The following is a 7,773-nucleotide window of genomic DNA, read 5'->3' as shown; positions in this document are numbered from 1 at the left end:
AAGGTGAGGCCTTGGCCAGCTGGAGCATTATTTTCAAAAATGACAGACCAACTGCATGCTGAGAAAATGTGGCCACAATATGGCGGCTCATTACTTTCTCCAAGGCTCCACTTAATTTGAATTTAACATGATTTGTTTTTTCAGCACTCTTTAATAATTCAAAAATAAAAATGTGTTTATAAAAAAGGGACCTGAAAGAAACTAAAAGGCAAAACCTTAGCTTTTGATAATGAAAGTGTCCTTTTGTGCAGCCAATATGGGCTTTGATTGTGGAATTGTTCATTAGGATTTTATTTCCCAGAATGTAGGTTTTCAGTCTGTGTTCAATAAGAGGAGGTTGATGGAATATTAAAAACAGCCACTTTGGTTACAGATGAATGCTGTAATCATTTTATTTCCTAGTAAATGCATTTGTACTCAAAACTCCTAAATTTCCCAAGTGAAAACAAAACATTTTTACAACTTCAAAGCTTATGTTTTAACTTGAAAAGCCATGATTTGCTTAATCACTTCCTTGGAGATAATTTTCTGAAATGCGTTGTAGATATTTGGTATTTTCGGCAACAGATTTTACGCAATGTATCAACAAGAAAATATCTATAAATATGTTTTTGTGTGGATACTTTCTCAACTCCCTCCGGTGTGTTGGGTCAGTCGCAGTAACAGGAGAGTCGGGCTTTGTGCTGAAGCCTCTCCTGCAGTCTGAACGGGACGTGGGTGTAGTTCGGATCAGATGCCATCGAAGTCTTATCTCGTGCTGGAACAAAAACCCCGACGTCGCTGCGCTCGCGCCCGCTCTCGGCCGCGGCCAGGTCCCTATTGGCTACAGTTTCTCCTCCCCGTCAGTCCTCCGCTGATTGGACGGACGGCTTCTCCCCCCCCCCCTCCCCGGTTTCGTTCCTCTCCCTCCGCGGCACCGACAGCATGAGAGCGGCGTGCGGCGCGAGAGACGCCGCGCGGCGCGGATAGAAGCGGAGAGGACGGAGCTGAGAGAGACCCGGGACAAGTTATTGGAACAGAGGAAGCCGGGAGCGCTGGCGCGGGTAGGTGTTTGGAGAAGAGCGGACCACTGGGTGTGTGTTTGAGGTGAGCGTGTGTGTTTTCTGGCGATGAAAACGGTCACCTCGGGCTGTCAGCTGCTGGAGGGATGCTGCCTGTGGGAGTGAAACTGAGTTAAATGGCTTGCTGCTTTGTTTAAGAACACGCTGTTTGACCTTCGCTGATTTCTTTGATCTGTAGCTGCACTATAGTTGTTAGGAAAATAGTTTCTTATGCTAAATGTTTACCTTTCTGCATTTAACCTGTCATTTTAATGATAACTACCATAAGCTGCTGCCTATTGGAGCAATATAGTTAAGTCTGGGATCACAGACGTACTTAATCTGTCATTTTAAGTGCATGCCATCGTTTAAACAAGAGGAAGGATCACTGATGCTGGGCTTATTGGCATTTATATGCATGTCAGGAAGATAAAACAAACCAGTAAGGGAATAAATCTATTGAAGTAGATGGGAGCAATCGGCCTTTTTATACTGCTGTGCACCTGGACGCTTAATATGAGTGGAAGTGATTTATCCACGCCACATTCTGCTGAGTGTCACCACAGTCTACTCCAGTTTAACGCCGAAAATGGAAAGCTCTGGATACGACCTTTAGTGACACGCCAGTCAAAGGGTCAGAGTAATTCATGCTGCGAGCTGAGTGGAAAAAAAAATCCCTTTCCAGAGATTTATTCTGACACCGTGCTTTGAAACCCGAACGCCCTGGATCTCCCTCCTACAGGTCCGATCCTCCTTCGTCTTTTTTTTTCTGTTATTTGGAATTACAGCGCTCCTTGATGTGGTTACATCAATACCTCTCCAGTCCTGGGGTTACACCAGAGCAGCAGAGCTCATCTCTTCTTTTAAGCAACTGTTGGCTTTCAACCTTAAAGAGGCAGCCTGGGTAGTTAACACTGGCAGCCCTGAGTTACTACCCAGGACCAAAACAGAACGAAACCCTGGAAGCTTTAAAACCGCTTGGAATGTTTCACATTTCTGCTTAGCAATCACAAACTACTGCATTTTGTGGGGATTTTGATAAACTAACACAAGGTGTCTGTTTGACTTAAATACTTAGGCACAGAAAGGAAAAACAGACGATCCAAATAAACCCTCAGGGGAAATACAGACTACAAAAGCTGAAATTAGATTCCCTTTTTCATACTTTGTGCAAAATAGTGCAGAGTAGTTTTGAAAGCTTTTTACAAACAAATATGATATAATGTGACTTGTATTCCTGTTCAACCCCTTTTACTTTGATACCCCCAAATAAAGAACCACAAGCCATTTGGGGACACTGTTAGCATTTAGATGAGACCAGAGTGTACCTTTTTGGCCAGCATGCAAAATGTGACTCCAGGAGTCATGTTACTCTGAACACACCTGATGGCAGCAGCATCCTGTGGGGATGCAGAACCAGGGCAGCCCTGGAAGAAAACCAGCTGGAAGCTTCAACATCCAGCCAGAGCTGCAATGTGATTGGTTTAAACTGAAGCATATTCACAGATTAAATTGGATTAATCTGGAACTTTATCAATCTAAACAATTGTTTTGCCTCCTGAAGCTGCAAAATGACCCTTGTACCATTTATGAATACCTATTAACAAAAATACTTCTATTTCTAGCTTTTATAAAAAGAGTAACAATACTTTTACAGAAAGACAATGACGACATTCTCTTGAAATTCTTATTTATGAAAAATGTTGGGGGAAAACACTGTTTGCAACCTAATAATTAAAAGTGAATTAAACTTATGTAATTCTGCTCTATATTGACAACACATTTAAATAGGATATTTAAATCATTGCTCAGTTCTTTACAATCTTGGTTAAAGTTATTAAAGACCTAGTCAGCTACAGGTTACAGATCAGTGGCCTAGTCAAAGCTCAGACTTAAATCAGAATGAGAATCATTATATAATTGTTTGCTCTCCGTTTAATTATGCTGAGGTTGCGTTGTTATGCAAGACTGGACAAAAATTTTAATGTTTAGTATCTGCAAAGCTTCACAGTGATCTTAGGTAAATGTTATACATTTGGGCAATGTCTTGTTTTGTGATATAAAGTGCAAATGTTTTTATTATTTAACTTTTTTTTTTTCTCCTGTTGAACCCAAACTCCAACAAATGTTCTGATTGATCCCGTTTGCCAGCGCCGTCCTCACATCTGCTGGAATCTTTCAAAAAGCGACAACCGTCGCAGATCAATAAATCACTAATGCGCCGTCAGAAAGAGTTATGATTTTTTTTTTCCTGTGGCATCTCCTCCAAAATCAATGGTTTCCATCCGCCTTAAAAAAAAAAAAAAAGTCGTCGTAGCGAAAAGTTACTATTAAACACTTCCTCCTGTGATCACAGTCCTTATATCTGTAAAAGCTCGGTTTACGGCTGCTGTGTTGTAAGCTAAATCTTATTGACATCCTGTGAGAGGAAGCCAGCTCCCGGGCGCACGCATAATCCGCCCGGGTTTCATTCATTCAGCCCTTCACACCAGGGCTTTCTACTTGTGATGGCATCCTGCCTGTCTGAGTTACGCAGCGACTAAAAGCATCGATCTTTTTCACATATTCTACATTAAATCACTTCATGCAGTACTCACACGGATAGAAAATTGAAGGTGTATTTTTGGCTAGGTTAGAAAGGGGGGGGGGGGAAAGAAAGGCCCCTTAGGCCACAACCAGATTCTTTTTAATTACATCATATTTCAGTGCTGGGAATGATTGGATTTCGATTTATGGCCCAACGTGCGGCCCTCCAAGATGAGATAAACTGTACGTGACATTGATGAATGGTGTTTGTAAAGACCGCAAAAGAAAAGTGGATTACCGGCAAGCTTATTAACTCGTTTCATACTTTCAATGTACTTATGCTTTTGATGCTGCTTTTCTTGTCAGCTCGGTTTAATGGGAAAATCCGTCAGCCCGTAGATTGCTGTTGGTTGCTGTTAGCGTGATGGCATTTGGGTGCCCTCGGGGAACAGTACGGCATGGCTTGTCAAATGTCAGCTGTGTTTCTTTAGTCTGCTTTGGAAATTGCCACTTTATAAAGACTATCAGTTTGAATTTGGGCCCATTTTCCTTTCACCGGCATTGGCTTCACATCACGCTTGGAATTAGTGTCAGTCACCATTAAGCGGTAATGTAGAGGTGCCAAAATATGAGGTGCCTTAAATGCCAATTTGAAGCTGCGGTCTGAGACAATAGTCATGGTTTCCTGCTTGGTGAACTGACTGCTGCTATAGCAAACACAAATATGTTATTTACGTAGTGGCTTCAAAAAAGAAAAGTTAATTCTCCTTCAAATTTTCATATTCAGTCAACCACAAATTTTTCTGTTATATTTATTTATTTATTTATCTTAGCAATTTTTTACAAATTATTTGTCTACTTATTCACTTGTAAGAATATTCCTGTCATATTCAATACCTAAATTAAATAGAAAGTCCAGAATGTAACATGGTTTGCAGATGTTCTTGAACCAATCTAGAACGTTTTAAAGGCATTGTGTTAAAGTTTAGGAATCAGTGATGATAGACGGCTGACTAAAATGTTAGTGGCACTAACCCTAAAACTCTAATCAGAAACATTAGTTCTACTAATGCTACACCAAGACGGTATTCGGCAGAAGCTAATGCTAACACGCTAACAGAAAGCCAAGTTTAACATCAATTGTTGGGTTATTTCTACTGTGGAAACTTTGTAAATGTTTAATGATGCAGAGAGCAGCTTGTTTAGCTTTAAGGACTGTAGAGTCCTAGTTGTGTTACACCAACAAAGACGATTAGGGGACATATTTCGTGGGTGCGCTGGTGTTTGGTTTGAAAATTTCCTCTTAGAAACCATTATCGCATAATGCAGCAGTGCTTAAGAAAAGTTCTCAAAGAGCGTCTGATGGGGACAGCTTCCAATCGTCTGGAGTGTGTGATATTGTTATGCAGGCTAGGGAGGGAGTGAGTGAGTGGACATTTAAAATTGGCATGCTATGAAGGACGAAGAAGACGTCAAATCAATAAATGCTGCAACTCATTAAACTTAGCCTCAGTTCCTTAAATCGTACTGCAAAGTCTGTCTGTTCGGTGCCAGAGGCATCAAGTTTGAAGTGGGGGAGGGAGAACTGACCCCTCTGGTCCTCACTTTGTTGTGAAATGTGAATCAGTGATGGCAGTCTGGAACCCTCTAAGCATTAAGTTTATTTGTATAGCACATTTCAAAGTGCTTTATATGATAGATTATAAATTCACCAATTGTTTAATAAACAGGAAACATTACATTTTGTCAAATGCCATCATCAAAATCTGTTCAGTGCTTGGATATTGTCAGTCACCTGTTGTCATATGTGCATCATCTGTGCAGCTATATAATAATCATATTTCTTGTAATAATCTGAGCTAGTGGAAGCATGCAGATATTGAAATGGGGGAGTTCTGAAGATTGAACCTTGGGGTTCTCCACATGGGACTTCATTAGAAAAACATGTGGATCTATTAGGGGTATTAAATGGGGATGTTCTGAGAAATCAAGTGGCTACTAAGGGAAGATTACTATTGGAATATAGAAATGTCAAAGTCAGATAGATGCAAGAAGGTATTTAAAATGAATTTTTATTTTGTACAAAGTGTCAAAACATCCTGAGCGTTAGTGAGAAAGTTAGATTGTCAACAGATAACAGGAAGGGCAAAAGTTCCCATGAAGCTTGCAACGTCTTTGTGCTAAATTTAAAAATAACAGAAAAATCTTTATTTTCCCCTAAATATGGAAATTGAGGAATTGACAGTTTGTTGAGCATTGGATTAAAAGTAGTGGTAGCGCTAGCCTCGCTAATCTTGCTAAGTTGCCTAAAATAGGTATCAACATATCAAAACTCTGTTTTAAAAAAAAAAAGTCAAACAAAAAGGAAGAAAATTCTGATTGGTGCATCTACATACAAATAAAGAGACTGATGAAACCCAACAAGAAATTTTAGTTTAAATATTTACTCATTTGTAACTAGCTTAACCTGGTCTTCTCAGTACCTGCTGGAAACGGTGAGGGAGATTTGAAAGAAGTGCTGTGCAAAGATCCAGTTTGGCCGTTTCCTTTTGTCTTCAAAGGATTCATCGGCAAAGGCAGTCCTGCATTTTAATTAGCTCATCTGCAATTCAAATCATTGTATTAGTTAAAAATCTATTAATTACTTTCCAAAAGCAGCCCAACAAGAAGCTGCACCCTGTCCGATTGGGTTTCTGTTACTGAGAACAGGAAACTGTCTTGCTGCATCTTTGATTCCACTGGTTTTCACGGCAACGCGTTCTGACCTGTACTGTTCACGCTCACCCTCTCTCGCCCTCTCTCTCCCTGGGATCGTCTCTGCAGCCAGCCAGCATCAGAAAGCTGCGCCAGGTTTTTCATCTGGGTCTGCGTCTGTGACCGTCGTCCAAACTTTATTGGATCATCTGATAATCTCGTTGGCTGGAGCCGAGCCACACGCGTCCCTCGCCTCTGCAGATGATAGATTCATATCCAGCAGCATCACGCTGGGATCACACACAGTTTTCTCTACCCACCAATCCTTTCAACTGGACATGAATGACACTGTAAACAGCCTGGTGGTTTGTTTTCACTTTCACGTGTGCTTACCAAATCTGACTCTGGCTTTCGAATCACAGCCACCATCACCAGTCCTCCTTATTACTTGTTGTTTATTTACCCAATATTAATGATTACTGTGTAGATATCAGGGCTGTCAATGTTAACGCATAAAAAGTTTCTTGCGTTAATATTACATTATTTAGATGAAATCCTTTACCTATTTTGACCAAATAGCCTTTCTCCAATGGAAATGTTACACGGTCTTGTACTGCCTTTTTAAAAAAAAAAAGAAAACAGAAACAAACATTTAGCCTGGTGGGTGGGGGGAGGGGGGGAAAGTAAGGCCTGGTGGCCCGCCAGGCTTGTAATACACTGGGGAAAACCCTGCTGTTTATAGTGCTGAGATGTTTGGCTTGAGACAATGAAACATTCTTTGAAAACGCTCGTTTTTACATTTCAAGCTTTCAAACTTAACCATAGAGTATTATATGTGATATATTTTAATCAGACAGCACTAGTGCTTAATGAAACCAGTTGTAGTCTTTACCAGGTTCTAAAGTTATCGAACTGTGACCCCAAGTTATATTAAACACAGATTTCACTGTCATTATGTATTATACAACAAAAATAGAAACGTTTTGGGAAGAAAAAAAAATACATTTTAGTTTTTTTTAAAATTTTTATCCAAAATATCAAATGCAATTGATTAGAGGTGCATCAGTTACAGTTTTCTGGCCAATCTTCTGATGTGACTAGAGGGCTGGTCGGTCGGTCAGTCAGTCCTCTGTCACTTCAGAGCAAAGGACGACAGTGGCTGATTTTCAGACCTTTGTGGTGGAAGATAAGATCGACTTCACATGGAAATATCAACTGATCTCCAATCTCCCAAACTTAAGGCAGACGATTTATCTGTGCGTTGGATAGATTCCAGAAGAGGAAGTCGGGCAAACTAACCTATGCAGTTGGACTGGATGTTGTGAGGAAACAGGCTGCTGATTTTGTGGGATTTTTTTGTCTCTTTATTTATTTATTTATTTATTTTTTGCATAGAAACCATAGCGACAACAGAGACTAATCTAAATTATAATGAAAAAAGTGTGACTTTTGTAAGGACTGCATGCAATTTACAGCCCAGTCTGATGGAAATGGAAAACATCACACATCCAGC

General features: G+C 40.3%; 1 protein-coding gene across 7 annotated transcripts in view; it reads left to right on the top strand.

The window, feature by feature from the left end:
• The first annotated feature begins 590 nt into the window (after nt 1-590).
• LOC116715817 (beta-1,3-galactosyltransferase 1-like) overlaps nt 591-7,773 on the top strand; it is a 147,611-nt gene continuing 140,428 nt past the window's right edge. For 3 of the 7 annotated variants that reach the window (XM_032556499.1, XM_032556496.1, XM_032556494.1), the window contains exon 1: nt 779-1,043. The gene's annotated coding sequence lies outside the window, so the exon portion shown is untranslated. Of the gene's footprint in view, nt 1,087-7,773 lie in introns of all 7 variants that reach the window. The other 4 variants (XM_032556498.1, XM_032556497.1, XR_004338261.1 and 1 more) reach the window with 3 other exon arrangements.

This window comes from Xiphophorus hellerii, chromosome 24, assembly GCF_003331165.1.
Source record: "Xiphophorus hellerii strain 12219 chromosome 24, Xiphophorus_hellerii-4.1, whole genome shotgun sequence".
Classification (NCBI taxonomy): Eukaryota; Metazoa; Chordata; class Actinopteri; order Cyprinodontiformes; family Poeciliidae; genus Xiphophorus; species Xiphophorus hellerii.
The sequence above is the reverse complement of the archived record's forward strand: the minus strand, read 5'-3'. Positions and strand labels throughout refer to the sequence as shown.